Raw genomic sequence first — 17,011 nt, forward strand, 5'->3', positions numbered from 1 at the left:
GGGGACTTTCAAAAACTGGGAGATTAATTTAGCAAAGGCCACATGGTTAGTGAACACTCGAGGTTCCACCAACCGAGCAGGCCCTGCCCAATCTGAGCCCCTGAGAACAACAGATGGAGATAAGGTTCCAGTAGTACACATGAGAGGTATGCTGGGAAAAACTGTTTGGATTAATTCTGCCTCCAGCAAAGACAATCCCGTCCGTGGGGTTGTCTTCGCTCAGGGACCAGGATGCACCTGGTGGGTGATGCAAAGGGATGGAGAGACCCGATGCATACCTCAAGGAGACCTTGTTTTAGGATGAACTACCCACATCATGTGTCTGTACCCATATCTGTATGTATAGATGTATATAATTTAGGTCATGCATGTGTATATATATATATATATTTTAAAGGTTTAAATTCAATGTAATAGGTTGGTATGGAAAAAAATTCGGGGTGGATGATGTTGGGGGTTAGATTTGGTTTTTTTTTCTTCTCACAGAATTTTTTCCCATAAGTTTCCAAGAAGCCTTAATGACTACTTAGTCAGAACAAAAAGAGTGCTTGAGGGATATGGCAGCACGAAGCTACACCTATTGTTTTTGAGTCCCTGGGAGTGTCCTTCAGAGGGGAGAGATGATGAGCCTTGGGGAAGGCAAAAAAGACAGATCTGGGGGAGGGGGAGGCACTCTTGCTCTCAGCGCCGAGGAGGACGGTCAGGCTGCCCTCTGCCTCTGCCTCGTCCTGGGAAATCTATCGTTATCTGTTCGTGTACCCGGGAATCCTGAACTCGCTTTCTCCAGCCTCTCCCCCCACCGCCGCTGCTTCTTCGGACCTTTGAGGCTCTCCTGCTACTCTGTAGCCCTGCACTGCCCAGCCCTGCCGGGACACCCCTGCCTCCAGCTGCCAGCGCAGAGCTCCTCATCTGATCCACCAGCCCGGGACTTTTCCTTCCTTCCAGTTCGGCCTCTCGGAGTCCTGCAGGGGCATCCAGATCAAACTGCTCTGGGCTTTTGTAAAAGAAAGCCCTCAAGGTTCTTGGTTCTGTTTATTATTGATGCTGTAGTTGTTGTTTGTTTGTCGTTTTGTCATATATATTAGTAAAGAACTGTTATTCCTACCCCCATAACTCTGCCTGAAAGCTCCTTTAATTTTCCTTTTAATTGGAATAATTTGGAGGGAGGGGATTTGAATTCTCCATCTCTAGGGAGGTCCTGCCCCTTCCTAGCAGATATCTGTCTTTAAACCAAGACAATGACCAATCATATTCATTGGACCAAAGTACTGTATAAAAGAAGAATTTAGAAGAATAAAGATTGCTCTCATTTGCTGTAAGCTGAGTCATGTCATTATTCTCATGCCGTCCGTAAACAACACCAACCTATAATCCAAATGCTCCCTGTTGTTTAGCCTGTTCCTGGAAACTAATGAGAAGATCCCATATCTCACCTTATCAAAACATCCTTCCTTGCAGTAGTAGGCAGTTTCAGCAATTTTCCCAGACTGAACAGGCTAATTTTTCCTAGAAATTTTTTAGAAATGCCCCCTCAGCCATTCCCTGGCATTGCTGATGCTCTGCTGAGCATCTTTTCCCTCAGTTCCCACTAAAAACTCAGCACTGGGCAATAAGAGTGACTTTCCATGCCAACCACTCCAGATATTCCACCCTGTCCACGCTGTCCCTTCCAACTTGCATCTTATTTACATTATCTACATGTCGAGCAGCACTGCCTAAAGGAGCCAGACCCCTCATGGGGAGCCAGAGCATCCCTTGTGTTTGTACATCTCCAGACTCAGCTCTTTCCTCCCGCCCCAGGTTGCGCCGCTGGGCTGGGGTGGTGAGATGGCACACAGACATGGATCGGCTCCCCTTCACCTCCCAAACCTTCTCGGTGTTCCCCACTGTGGGAAGAGAAACACCATGAGAAACACAATGGTGGCCATGTGCTCTTTGGGGATGAGCTGTTCCACTCCAAGGGTCACTTCTCAATCATAAAACAGGAGACAAAGATCACTGTTTCCATGGAAGAAAAAGCCAAAAAGGATAATTTAAACCCGGGTTTACACTTTGAAATACATAAAGCATTTGGATAAACATCATCATTTGTCAGTCCCCACCTGCAATGTTGCAGTGCGCTAAATAGTTCATTTTTGTTATTTTATTACACTGGGTGGTTTGTTATATTTTCACACAAAAATAGTTTTATTATATTTTGCACATGGTATATTCTGTATCCCCCTCTGGGTTTTGGTATTTCCTATTCAATTCCTCCCCACACCCCCTCCCCCTCCCTGGGTCATTTCCCATTGGCTATAGTTCCTCTCCCCCTCCCCACCCCCCTTTTCCCGGGCTTAAAACCTCCCCCTGGCACATGGGTTCAGCCCTTTTTCCTTCTGGAATGAGCTTTACAATAAGGCTGTGGGACCGTGGTCCCAAGGAAAGGGGCGCCTCTGTCTTTTACCTTCAGTCCATTATCGGGGTAATGCACTGAGGTCTGGAGCTAGCCAAGATTTGACCCCTAAAGCCAGGCACCTCGATAAGCTGGCGTCCACCGTGGTGGCCTCCCATTCGGTCTGAGTCTCCATGCCGTAGCTGGATTTCCTGTCGTGGATTTTATAAGCTTTTGGAAAGTTGACTGCCCTGGTCGTGACTGTCACCTTTTCCACGACACAACAGCCAGGGACGGGGCCAGCAAATTCATCCACAACCCAGGAGAAGTTGGTTCCAAGATGAAGGACTCCTTTGCAGCAGTTCCGACCAGCCGAGGTCCTGAGAGAGGGTGTGAGTGCTCCTTGCTGGGGACCCTGAAGTGACCCCTGAGTACGTGTGGGCGACGGAGCACAGAACTCCGGCTATAGGGAAGGGTCGCCCCATGTGGGTGGGGGGTTTAGGCGTGGGGGATAGCGGCAGGTCCCAGGCGCGGCAGAGGGAGCACGGGGAAACACGGGCGGGTGTTTTTTTTACTGGTGCAGGCAGCACTGATCTGTGGTTTTTGCGATTTCCCCGGCTCCAACAGCCACGTGCTGTAGCAGTGACTGTAGCTGCCAGCGGCAAATTTAAAAGCCGCGGGCTTCCTCACACTTGAGTTTCTCCCTCTTACCTCAGAGCTGAAGGGAGGAGAAACTGTGAACCCTTTCCTAAGTCTGGTTGCAGCTTTCGGTTTTGGTTTGTATTTGCTGCAAACGGAGGTAGATTGAAACTGTGCAGATTGGATTTTAACATCAAAAATGGGTTCTAAGCTCTCTGCACAGGAAAGAGGCATTTATTCCCAAACCCTAGATACCTTAAATGGTGGGAACGTTAAAATCTCTAAGGGGAAATTAAAACAGTTTATTCGGTGGTTGTCTTTACATCTGTCTCAGTTTACACAGCAGAATGCAAATTCTGTCTATGCCTGGGACAAAGTTGGAGGACTGTTAACATCTAGAGTAGAACAGGGAGACAAAATAGCAACTAATATTATCCTGGTGTTCCTCTTAATTCATAAAGAATTAATTAAGAAAGAGATGCAAGAACAGCCACTGCAAACCTCCCCTCTCACCATTTTCCCTACCCGTTCTTCCATTCCCTCTGCCCTTGAGCTGAGAGAGATGTGCAGGACAGCCCGAGAAATGTAGGGAGCCTGGCATGAGAGCCACTGTCCCCCTGGTCCTCTGCTTCCCTTTCAGCACCCTGGCTCTGGCAGCTGTGCGCAGGCTGACAGACAACTTTCCCTGTACCCCTCTTTCCCAGTAGCTGTACCTAAAGTTTCATGTTTTGCTGGCCCTGAAAGTGAAACCCTCTATCCCCCAAATGGCGGTGGCCGCAAGGCTGACCGTCCATCTTACCCTTCTTCTTCCCAAACCCCCTTTCTCCCACATGTCCCCTCCCCCAACACCTTCCAGTCCCACAACCCCTTCCTCCCCTCAGACACCACCCCTCCCTCCCCCATATTCCCTCCCTGCATGACATCATCCTGCAACCCCACCCCCAGATGTTGAAATCATAGTTCCCATGGTTGCTCCACCCCTCCAGACAACTCCACCCCCCTTTCTGTTCCTGGTTCCCACGCCCCCCCACCCAGTCCCCCCTGGGGCAGGCAAGGCCGGGGGGGTGGCCAGGGCCGGGCGGGGGGGGGGGGGGGGCTGGTACTGGTGGTTCCCATGGGGGTGGGGCCAGCAGGGGGGGCAGAGATCCCGGTGGTTCCCACGGGAGTGGAGCCCCAGGGGAACGTGATCCTCCCAGCAATTGCCACAGGAGGAATGGGGCCGGGGGGAAGGGGAGTGGGGGGAAGGTTGAGTCCCTAGACAGTTCCCACAGAAACGGGACCAGGTGGGAAAGCCGTAGAAATCAAAACCAAGAAAGAGAAACAATACCTTTAGCCACGCCTGTTACATATATTGGGAAAAATAATGCCATCAGAAATTACCAACCCTTCTCTTACAATAATAAGAAAGAATTGTGCAAAAGCCAAAAAGAATTTGGCCGAGACAGTGAAATCTTTAAAGGCATGATGAAAGCTACCCTATCATCTGTTGAATTAATACCAACAGATCTCAAAGATATATTCTGGTGCCTGCTGACACCCTCAGAATTTGATCTATGGGAAAGCACCTGGAAAAGATCTTTGAGAAAACTTCTAGAAGAACTAAAGCAAAGAACCCAGAGTGCACAAGATTTGGAAGGAAGATATCGCCTATGAACATCTGTGCGGTGAGGGGCAGTGGGCAAACCCCAAGGACCAAACTCGAGTGTTATCCAAATTCATTCTAGATAAAATATGTAACGTTGCAAAAAAGGGTTTTAACCAACTACCAACAGTTGAGACACAAGGTAGCTATATCAATATTAAACAGTATGGCTCAGAAAATTTCTTGCAGTTCCTGGACCAGCTTTGAGCACAGATAGAAAGACAAGTACAAGACCCAGTGGCACAATCAGAATTAATTGAAATGGCTCAGAGGAATGCCAACGAAGCCTGCTGCAGAATGATCCTAGGACTGCCTCTCAACCTTCCACCCCCACTGGCACAAATGACAGAAGCATGTGCAAAGAAAGCAGATCTGTTCAGCACACCAGAGAGAAAGCCTGGATCGACCAACCCAAAAACTGTAGCAGCTGTAACACCAGAAGTGAAGAGGAAACAGACATCACCAGAACAGCTTCAACACATCACCTGCTTCCAGTGTAAAAAGCCTGGACACTTCACCAGAAACTGTCCCCAAAACCAGCAGCAGAAGAAGAAGAAGAATCAGAAGGATAGGACAACCAACAGTCAAAAAAACTAAGACTTGAGCGCGAGCCCGTATTGCACCAAGACACAAAGGCAGCGGGTTCCACTGTAGGAAAAGACTCTCTCTTAACAAAAAAGGGGGGAGGAAAGGGAGCTGGGTGCAAGGCAGCAGAAAGATAAAAAGGAAAAATGTTTATCTAACAGAACTTGGCAACCCCATGGCGTTTCAAGCTTTTAACTACAGAGGCTTTTCTTTTCAAGTCTAACCACTGGACAGTCATTGAAGTGGACTTGCCAGAGAAGTGACGAGACTTGACAGTAGATCACACAGGACTGGACAGTGAGTATTTTGTTACTGGGGACACAGCACACAAACCCATGGAGATTGAGATTCTTCCCACGACCATTAGGGAATCAGGCCCAAACTCATTCTCTTGGCGTGTTGCCCTCAGCCACCCTTCCACCTGGCCAAGGGGCAAATCATCACCCAGGCCATTCCCACTCCAGCGAGGGTCCCTGTAGATGACAAAGCACCTGACGTCTATTGGGCAGAAATAGTTGGCGAGGACAAACCCATTATGGTATGCAACCTAACCCCTGGGACAGACCATCTCCATGTAGAAGGCCTTCTAGGCACGGGATCGAATGTTACGATTACACCGGAAAAGATGTGGCCTTCACACCAGGACTTGCAACCCATGGCTGGCAGACTTCAAGGTATAGGAGGGCTTCAATTGGGGAAAATCTCAAAAAGCATTGTGCAAGTTGAGGGGCTGGATGGAAAATTGGCCAGTGTTAGTCAGTTAGTTAGTGTTTGTCATCGACTATAAGGCTCCCTTGTGGGGGAGAGACACCATGTCCCAGTGGGGGGGGTCAAATCAGTTATCCCTATAAACCTCCAGGATTTTTAGAAGTGGCCACTGTGGAGCGCCCTACCCAAAAGTTAACGTGGCTGGATGACACCCCAGTCTGGGTAAATCAGTGACCACTCAGTAAGGAAAAGCTTAAGGCGCTCAAGGAGATCATAGAAGAACAATTAGCCAAGGGGCACATAGAAGAGACAACCAGTCCTTGGAATTCCCCGGTGTTTGTAATAAAGAAGCCAGGGAAAGATTAGTGGAGGCTCCTCACCGACCTCCGAGACATAAATAAAGTAATTGAGGACATGGGGTAACTCCAACCAGGGATGCCTTCCCCAGCAATGCTCCCTCAAAATTGGCAATTGGCTGTCCTAGATTGTCGCGGTGCCTTTAAGAGAACTCAGTCTCTCTGCCTGCCCAGGCTAGCTCAGGCTCCGCGGCAAGCTAAAAGGTACAGCCAGGCGAGTCACACAAGCCGGCTGATCCCTGTGAGTTCTTGTCCTGAGAGGCTGTGTGAGGTGGTGGAGAATGCTGACAACGGAGAAGAAGAAGGGAGGACCCAGTCCAGTAAAACGACAGATTTATTTGGGGGTCACACGGGACCTCCTTACCACTTGCCGGATCCTCAGACTGCGCCCCCCAGGCTCTTCTGACCTGTTGTTTTATACAGCAGTGACGTGGGGCATGGTAAGGAGGTTACAACCAATGGGCTTCAACCAAAGAGGTGGTACGAACATGGGGTGACATTACAGAAACCAATCAGGGTCAACAGGGAGGGGTTTACACAGACCATGAGAAAAGACTGACAAATAACTGAAGAGTTATATGATTTGGGGAATTGCAGGATAATACCAACAGGGGAAAATGGGGTACTGTTGCCATGAATTTTCCTGGTTTGCTGAGCGTTCATATTAAAGGAGAAATGTGCAGTTTCTCACGCTGGTGAATTGTAAACACAGGACCATGTTTTGTAAATATTGGCAATGTTATGAATACTTTCTCCAAGAGAAGGGGAGGTTGAATGACAGCCTCCTGGACCAATGTGACAGGAGAGGTGGCGATACCCTTCTCCAATCCATGGTCACCTTGCCACAGATATATAATGGAAAAATAAACTAAGGGCAAGGCTTCTGCCCTGCTGCTGTTGTTGCACCCAGATCAGTGTCCCCAGTCTGTTTTCCTGGTTGGGCCTCCACGGTGATAACTGGTGCCCAACGTGGTCAAGTTGCAAGCTAGTGAGGAAAGAAAAAAGAAGAAAAAAAAAAATCTGCCTTCTACAGCTGCAAAAAGAAGAAACCCACGATGTTCTCAGAGGAACGATTGATGATGGAACTGCTCCACTCCTTTTTGTTGTCGTGTGACGCTGACTTGACCAGGAAACACGTGAGAGAACTGTTTAGCTGGGGAAAGAAAGTTGGAATTTTTTATAGTGCTGAAAAAGCACTCTCAATCGACCCATGGAAAACCCTGGGGGAAAAACTTTTTTTATCCGTTCTGAACGGAAATATGAGAGCTAGCGCTCTCTTAGGGACCTGGGGAACAGTCTTCCCACTTCTAAAAGATGCTGGAGAGGACTTTGAAGTTGATTCTGGGCTTTCGACAGGAAGCAGGACTGGCTCCCCTGCGAGCTCCGTCGCTTCTGACGAGGATTGCTCTGATGCAGGGTTAGAGCCGATGCAGAAGACCCCCACCCCCATGTCGGGGGTTGGGCGCGCCCAGCGGGGTTTTTGGAAGGGCGGGGAAGCTTTTTTCGGTCCGCTCCCCGCGCGGTTGGCCGGGCGGGGAGCTGGGGTGCCGAGGGGGCGGAGCGCTCGGCATCAGGTCCCACGCCGAGCGCGGGGGATCGCCCGCGCCGCCCCGGGCCGCCGTGCCGCGGCGACCCCCCCGCTGCCCGCCACCGCTGCGGGGTCCGCCCTGCAGCTGCCGCGCGGAGCCACGCCGCCTCGGGCCCCCTGCGGGGAGCCGGGGGGGCCACCGTGCGCGCCGCCCCTGGCGCTGCCGGCGCCGCCCCCTGCCGTCGCCTCCCCGGCCCGCCCCTCCCCGCCGCGACCTGCTCCGCGCAGGATTCGGCAGGCGAGCCCGGCGGGGACGGCCCCTCCCTGCCCCGTCCCGCCGCTGCGCCAAATGCTGTGCGCGGGGTCGCCGCCGCCGCCCACCGTGCCGCGCCCCGCCCCATGCGTCCGGTGCCGGTGTGGCGCCGCGGGGGGAGGGCTGGGCACAACGCTGCCCGCCGCTGCGGGGCCCCCCGTGCCGTGCGACCCCCCCGCGCCGCCGCGCGGCACCGCCGCGCGCCCCCTCCCTGCCACTCGGGGAATGCCCCCCCGCACCGAGCGGGAGGGGCTCTCGGCTGCCGCTGCTGCCGCCAACCTGGCCACCGACCCATCGACTGGCCGGGCAGGAGCTGAAAGCTGTGGCCCGTCGGCCACGCCCCCCTGCCCAGCGCGACAATCCCCCCCCCGCTCAGAGAGGAGTCTGAGCGAGTCACTGTCCCCCGCCCGCCCCCCCTACGGGGCCGGGTCGGCTGTGGGAGATGATAACGGGGAAAAAGCGTTGTCTGATGTGCACGCTTTTCCTGTCGTGAAATCGGATGAGGTTTTTAGTCCTGCATCCCAGGTGAACCAGGCTGCTGACCTAAGAGAGCTGCTGCCTGCAGATGCAGCTTTGCCCGAGCCAGTTCAGGGACCTGTGGACGTGGGTCCACAGCATCATAGCCATGATGACCCATCATGGGCAGTCCTGTTTCCCTTATCAAGGGACGTGGCAGAAAATAATACAAGCTTCACTGAGGCAATTCAATGGATCAGTGCAGAATTTGAGAATCTGATCTTTCCTTATGTAATAAGAGGTTTTGCAACAGTGATGCTTGAACCTCAACAGGTTTTTACCTTTGAAAGAAATTGGAAATTCCTAGCTGGACAAATGGCTGTCATAAATAGACACCTGCCTCGAGACGATCCCTTGTTTGGGGTCGGAGCTGACCTACTTATGGGGAGGAGTCAATATGCTTGCCCTGATGTGCAAGCTGGCCTTTCTCGCACTGTTTTAGATTCGTGCAGATACATAGGGATATCTGCATTGATAAAAACCAAGTTATCCTTCTCCCCAAAGGAAGACTTCTTAGACATGGCACAGAAGCCAGAGGAAGCTTTTCATGACTTTATAGTGCGTCTGGTGAAATTTTTAGAGATGAGAGTCAAAGATAGTATCTTAAGATTGATATTATTGGAGCAATTAGCATGGAGCCATGCTAATTCTGCTTGCCAGAGGCTCCTGGGGACCATTCCAGAGATTTCTAATGTCCTGAAAATGATGCAGACCTGTGCAGTTCTAAACACCTGTGATTCTATGGTGATGACCCCAACGGCTGCTTCACAGCCGGCTGAACAGAGGCAGAATGCTGGACATGAGACACAGGCAGATATTCAGCCTAGTGGAGAACAGGAAAAGGAGGCACAGAAAGTGACTCCCTTGTTTTTCTGCGCACAAGGTGTGGGTCCAGACCATACTGCAGAAACATGCGAGGCAGTGGGTCATGCTGAGCCCACGCCAAGCCCGAAAACTCGGAGGCAAAGAAAAAGATGAAGACGTCAGGGGGACGAAACAGTTTCCCAAGCTCTAGAACAAGAGCAAAATTCTCTGGCTGGTGTACAGCCATCATCTCAAGTGTAGGAAGTGTTGATGTTGCCACATAGCTATGGTCAGTTTTCCTTGGACCTTGCAGTGGGTTTCTACGTCCACATCCTATGTTGCATGCATTCTTTGAGAAAAAGTCAATTGCTCAATTTGTGTTTTCTAAGTTCTCTATCCTCAGGTTCTGTGATCCATGCTAAGACGGCGGCCACTGAAAGTCTGCTGAGCTGCCTCAGGTGCATTGGACTGATCCTGTTTGATCCTGAAACCCTGTGCATCCAGTGCCACCCTCGTGCCACCCATCACAGAAGCCTCTTCAAGATCTGATTAACAGGGACACGGACTGGCATCTTCTCTTTTCCTATATGGCCTCCATAGAGACTTTGGATCCTGTGGAGCTGCTGGACAAGGACTGACTGAAGCAGTGTGATGCTGAGAGCCAGCGGACTGTTAATCATGGACTCAGAGGAATTGTTTGCTACGGCTCAGTTTTATGTATGGTAGCCATTGTGACCTCTGTGGGGAAAGGGCACGTTGTTTGGGGGTTGCGGTTTTGGGACAGAACTTTTGGGGTTCAGAATTTTCAATTGAGTGGTTAAATCTTTCTTGGAATGCTCCTGCCTTTTGCACCGTATATTCCCTTGTATCTTATAAAAATTTAAAAATATGAGGGTGTTGGTTGAATTATGTTAGACTATGCTCGAGATATTTTGAGCAGGTTATTGCAAGGGGTTCAGGGTGAAACCCTGGGTAGCAAAGGCAGAATCAGACCAACATGTAGCCCTCACACCGTCACCTAAATGAAGGTCGGTGAACTTTATACAGGTTTTTTTTTCTTTCTTTTTTCCTGTCATAGAATTGTTCATTTTTCTTTTTCTGTTTTCTTTTTAATATACTTAAAAGGGTGAGATGTTGCCATGAATTTTCCTGGTTTGCTGAGCGTTCATATTAAAGGAGAAATGTGCAGTTTCTCACGCTGGTGAATTGTAAACACAGGACCATGTTTTGTAAATATTGGCAATGTTATGAATACTTTCTCCAAGAGAAGGGGAGGTTGAATGACAGCCTCCTGGACCAATGTGACAGGAGAGGTGGCGATACCCTTCTCCAATCCATGGTCACCTTGCCACAGATATATAATGGAAAAATAAACTAAGGGCAAGGCTTCTGCCCTGCTGCTGTTGTTGCACCCAGATCAGTGTCCCCAGTCTGTTTTCCTGGTTGGGCCTCCACGGTGATAGGGTACAAGGAACATACCATTGTACAATCAACCTGCACAAACCCAACAAACCTACCATGAACTTAATTCCACACCACCACACTAGATGTCAAAGACTGTTTCTTCCAAATTCCACTACACCCAGAGGATGCCCCACGGTTTGCCTTCTCGGTTCCTACCATTAATCGAGAACCCCCAATGAAGTGTTACCTCTGGCAAGTATTGCCGCAGGGCTTAAAATTCAGCCCGATGATCTGCCAGTGGTACGTGGCTTTATTGCTGTCCCCGGTATGTGCCAAAAGAAAAGAAGCTATCATCCTCCACTGCATGGATGATGTGCTTGTGTGTGCCCTCAGTGACAAAATACTCCAACACATGCTTGACCTAGTGGTTAAAGTTTTAACCTCTGCTGAATTCCAAATGCAGTAAGAGAAAGTTCAAAGTGTGCCACCTGGGAAGTACCTGGGCTTGGAGATCACTGCGCGGACCATTGTTCTGCAAAAATTGGAAACCAAAAGTTATCCCAAAATCCTAGCAGATCTCCATTCCCTGTGTGGGTCTTTGAACTGTGTCAGGCCCTGGCTAGGTCTCACCAATGAGGACCTAGATCCCCTCAACAAGTTATTGAGGAGGGAGAGAGAGCTGATCTCTCCCAGAGAACTGACCCCAGAGGCAAAAACCGCAATAGAAAAAGCACAAAAGGCTTTGGCCGAGAGGCAGGCTCACCATTATCAGCCCGAGCTGCCTTTAAAATTCATTGTTCTAGGAATGTTGCCACACTTGCATGGTTTGATATTCCAATGGATCGAAGGGCAGAGACATTCACTCTTAATAATAGAGTGGGTTTCCCTCTCCCGCCAATGATCCAAGACTATCACAAGGCCATAAGAGCTGATAGCTCAGCTGATCCAGAAGGCCAGGTTGAGACTGCGTGAGCTGGCTGGTTATGACTTTGTATTCACCTCCCAGTCAAGCTTTCTGGGGAGGGAAAGAACGCTCCCGAGAAGCTGACCAAAGAGATGTTCTAGTGTCTGCTCCAGGGGAATGCCAACCTCCAGATATCCCTGGACAGCTACAGCAGACAAATATCAGTCCACGCCCTGTCACACAAACTGTTTAACGAGGAGTTCCACCTCATTCCTCATGAGAAAAGGAGTCATAGGCCGCTCAAAGCTCTCACAGTGTTCACTGACGCGTCTGGGGTGTCCCACAAGTCAGTGATAACTTGGAGAAATCCCCAAACTCAGCATTAGGAAGCTGATGTAGAGTTTGTGGAGGGATCGCCCCAAGTCACTGAACTGGCCACAGTCATAAGAGCTTTTGAAAAGTTCCCAGAGCAAATTATTTTGGTCACTGATTCAACCTACGTGGCAGGGGTAGTGTCCAGAGAAGAGCAGGCAGTTCTCAAAGACATCAAGAATGAGCGTCTCTTCAGGCTGCTCTCAAAACTAATTTATTTAGTTTCGCATCAAGAGCACCAATTTTATGTGATGCACGTAAGGTCACATACCGATTTTCCAGGCGAGATCGCAGAGGGTAATCGCAAGGCAGATTCCCTAGCAGCCCCAGCAGAAATGGCACGCCTTCCAGATGTTTTCCAACAGGAAAAGCTAAGTCACCAGCAATACCATCAAAATGCACCAGGCCTAATGCGTCAGTTCCAGCTAACACGGGGTCAGGCTCAAGCCATTGTAGCCACCTGCCCTGATTGCCAGCACCGAGCCATGCCATCGCTAGGTATGAGGGTTAACTCCTGAGGCCTTGAGAACTGTGAAGAGTGGCAGACAGACATCACACAAATTCCCACTTTCGGTTGCCTAAAATATGTACATGTAAGCATTGACACCTATTCAAAAGCAGTTTATGGCTCTGCTCACACAGGAGAAACGGCTGTACAAGCTAAACAGCATCTTGTGCAGGCCTTTTCAGTACTGGGGATCCCTAGGAAAATCAAGACTAACAATGGCCCAGTGTACAAAGGCAAGGAATTCCTAGCGTTTGTCCAGCAGTGGGGAGTGGAGCATACAACAGGCATCCCCCACTCCCCCACAGGTCAGTCTGTGGTTGAGCGTGCCCACCAGACACTCAAACAGGTCCTGGCTAGGCAAAACAATTCTACAGTGTGGATGTCACCACAACAAAAACTCCACAAAGCCATGTTTACAATTAATTTTCTGAATTGTTCATTTGAAAATATGAGTCCTCTGGTGGTACGTCACTTTAACAGCAATAATCAATTTAAGTTGTCACAGCATCCACCAGTTTTAATTAGGGACCCAGAAACCTGGGAAATCGAGGGTCCCTATGAGCTCATGACCTGGGTGCATGGCTACGCGTGCGTATCCACCCCCTCGGGCCTTTGTTGGATACCCCAAAAGTGGGTAAAACCTTTTGTCCCCAAAAATCCAGCACCAGCAGAAGACAATGAGAAGCAAGTAGCTGTGGTTCAAAAAGAAGACGCCGCTGGAAAAGGAAGACAGAACCTTCTTAAGACCAGGTTAATTCTGGCAGACCTCAGACCTTTAATATGCTTTAAACATGTTTGTTTTTCCTTTTAGAAAATACCTACCTCCCACTCAACCTCGTGATGAGCCCTGTCCAAGTTGTCATCCTGTTCGTGCTGAGCAGTCTGACAGCTGCGTGGATCGTCCCTCAACCACGCCAAAACATCTGTGTGACCCTGGCACAGAGACTTCAACAAGAAAATATATGCCTGTCCACTGCAGCAGCAAGAGATCCTATGTCTACCTGCCTGGTAGGGATTCCCCTACAAGCAGGAGAGTATTCAACCAGCTTTGACACACATGTGCCTAACCCAAGTCCCAAATCACACAACACATAACCAAATAAAATCCGCCGTCGGCGGGCTGTAATGATTAAGAATCCCATAGAAGAGTGGATACCAAAGTTGCCCAGAGCAGCTCAAGAACCCCAAGAATTAGAGCTGTTAGGTTCCTCTCCAGCACCATACTACATTCACTTTATCTTCACCCCATTGTCTAGCACTAAAGCCTTTTACAACATACTGCAATATTGAGAAGAGTTCATTGCCAAAAGGTGGTGCAATAATCTGAGCCATGTTACAGCAGACAACCCATAGCATTCACATCCCAAAAGCCTCCCTAAAGGTCTGTTCCTAATTTGTGGAGATCGGGTATGGGCAGGAATCCCATCCCAGATTTTAGGAGGGCCATGTACCATCAGGTGATTATCCCTGTTGGCACCCATCAAACCTTGATTAGCAAATGGACTCGAAAAAACAATTTGGCCAACAAAATTCATAAGAGAAGCATTGAAAATTTGGACCCAAATTGTGATTCAGAAATTTTTCATTGGGCCAAGTCAAAATGAATTGCTGCATCCCTCTTCCTTCCATGGGGAGCAGCAGCCAAAGCTCTAGGTGAATTGGGTCACCTAGAGTGCTGGGTGGTCAAACAGGCAAACTTGACATCCACCGCCATCAGCTCCCTCCTAGAAGACGAGGAAATTACCAGGCAGGCCACCCTCCAAAACCGTGCAGCCATAGACTTCCTCCTGCTGCTGCATGGACACGAGTCCCAGGAATTTGAAGGGCTCTGTTGCCTGAATTTAACATCGAAAGTACCCAAAGTCCACACTGCCCTCAAAGAACAAAAAAGCTTAGTTGGACAAGTAAAGCAAGAATCCAAAGACTGGTTCAGCGAGATGTTCAAAGGCTGGGGACTCTCAGGGTGGTGGACTTCAATAATCAAAACAATTTTGTTGGCTTTTGTTGTTTTGTTCTTAATTGTGTTAGCGTTTGGAGTTCTACGTTGTTTAATTTTAAAAGCTCTCAGCAGTTTAATCCCTAGTACTTCAGAAGTCAACCATGCAGACTCTGCAGACTGAAAGCAGCCTGACTTGCCCACAAACCACAAGTGATGGACAGATTCTTATTCTGCATCAGAATAGGCTCAACACCTTTCTTTTAACTTTATTTTAACATAAAAAGGGTGAGGAGTTGCAGTGAACTAAATAGTTAGTTCATTTTTGTTATTATATTGCACTGGGTGGTTTGTTATATTTTCACACAAAAATAGTTTTATTATATTTTGCACATGGTATATTCTGTATCCCCATCTGGGTTTTGGTATTTCCTATTCAATTCCTCCCCACACCCCCTCCCCCTCCCTGGGTTGTTTCCCATTGGTTGTAGTTCCTCTCCCTTCCCCTGCCCCACCCCCCTTTTCCCGGGCTTAAAACCTCCCCCGGCACATGGGTTCGGCCCTTTTTCCTTCTGGAATGAGTTCTACAATAAAGCTCTGGGACCGTGGTCACAAGGAAAGGGGCGCCTCTGTCTTTTACCTTCGATCCATTATAGAGGTAACGCACCGGGGTCTGGAGCTAGCCAAGATTTGACCCCTAAAGCCAGGCACCTCAATACTGCAACTTTGCAGAGCAAAAATTCACATTGGTGACTACCTTAAACCAGCTCTGGAAAATGCAGGTGTCCTGCTGGAGCACCTGGAAATTCATGTTGTCACATTATGGGATTTTTTTGATGGGGATGAACATGCAACCATGGAAGAAGCAATACAATCTCCTTCCGCTCTGTCACCACTGTGTGTCAGGGGCCATGATGCTCATGTTTTCCTTGTGGAAAAAAAACTTCCCTAGAAACAATGGTTTTTATCACTTTTTTCTGCTTACAGTCATGGTTTTCTTCAGGAAGAACATAACTGAAGTATTCCTGGTAAACTGTATATTAAAACATCTACATCCCAGGTTGGATGAGGCAACCTGACCTAGTTGGAGATGTCCCTGTTTGTGGCAGAGGGGTTGGATAAGATGGCTTTGAAAGGGCCCAAACCATTCACACCAACCTCAGGTTGGGCTGAGAGGGAGCACTGGGGCTGGGAAGGCTTTCGGCTCTCCTTGCTCACCCATGAGGCTCATTTAAGGATGTCCCACATCCTCCCTGTCACCTGCTGGGCCATTCCACAGGGATGAGGGTGAGCAGGGAAGGGCAGGGAATGACATCCAGCTCCCCAACTTACCAGTGAAGGAGTGGCAGAGCTTGGGCTGCAGGGTGGCCTTGCCCTGCACTGAGCATGAGTCCTCCTTCTGGGACTGAGGGAGAGAAGGACTTTAGTGCCTTGTGAAATCTGTTCATGACACTCCTGCCTCATAAACCAACCCTCTGCAATCCCTAAGGATTCCACTCTCATTTGTTTAACTTTTGCCATGTAAAAATAAACAAAAAAAGAAAAAAAGAAGGATTGCTAAAAATAGACTGAAGAGATGGCAGGAAGTATTTGCAGATGCTGATTTGCTGCAACATAGAATCATGAGATTGGAAGGGATCTTAAAGATCATCCCATTCCAATCCCTCTGCTGTGGGTAGGGATACCTCTCACAGGACCAAGTTGCTCCATCCAAACTGGCCTAAAACCCTTCCAGGGATGGGGCATGCACATCTCTGAACAACACTGGAAGCTCTTTATGGACTGTCAAGAATTTAGAAATAAAACTGAGCCAGTGTCAGAAGCTTAAAGAACAAAAATTGCACAATATAGCAATTATGTTTTGAGTTCTGGAAGAGGTCTGAGCTCCCCAGGAATGGTTCAGCAGAGAGGATGGGAAGGAGCAGCCCTACAGCTGGGAGAATGGGGCAGGGAGTGCAGAAGGCAAAGCTGTCCCCAGGATATGGATGTTTCTCACCTTGGCTGTTCCCCATGTTGGCTGCAGGCCAAGGAGGCAGGTAAAGAGCTGGCACTAATGAGCTCCCTGTCCTTTCACTCCAGTGCTAATCTCCACCCTCCAGGATAAAAAAAACAGGAACTAAAAAAATCAGGTAGCTCAATGCCTCCTGGATTGTTCTGTGCCTCTGTAAACTGGGAATAAGTCTCTCACGCAGCTGTGATTTGGCACCTCGGTCCAGGAACCCAGACTGCCAAAGTAACTCTGGACACCTCCCAGCCTGGTTTTCTGTTTTGTTTCGGTTTGTTCTCCTCCCTCCCCTAACGAGGACCGCTGGCCTCCATCCCTTGTTCTCACTTTTAATAACACTTTTAATAACCATTTTAATAACAATGCCTTTCCAGCTCCGGCAGCAGCGCCTGACTCCCTGGAAAGTCATTCCCAGGG

At 49.2% G+C, this 17,011-nt stretch overlaps 1 pseudogene; it reads right to left on the reverse strand.

Annotated features, from left to right (window-relative positions):
- Positions 1-1,733: 1,733 nt before the first annotated feature.
- The window catches only part of LOC134564847 (sodium/hydrogen exchanger 2-like), a 47,970-nt pseudogene continuing 32,692 nt past the window's right edge, over positions 1,734-17,011 (reverse strand).

The sequence above is a fragment of the Prinia subflava genome, assembly GCF_021018805.1.
Source record: "Prinia subflava isolate CZ2003 ecotype Zambia chromosome W unlocalized genomic scaffold, Cam_Psub_1.2 scaffold_22_NEW, whole genome shotgun sequence".
NCBI lineage: Eukaryota > Metazoa > Chordata > Aves > Passeriformes > Cisticolidae > Prinia > Prinia subflava.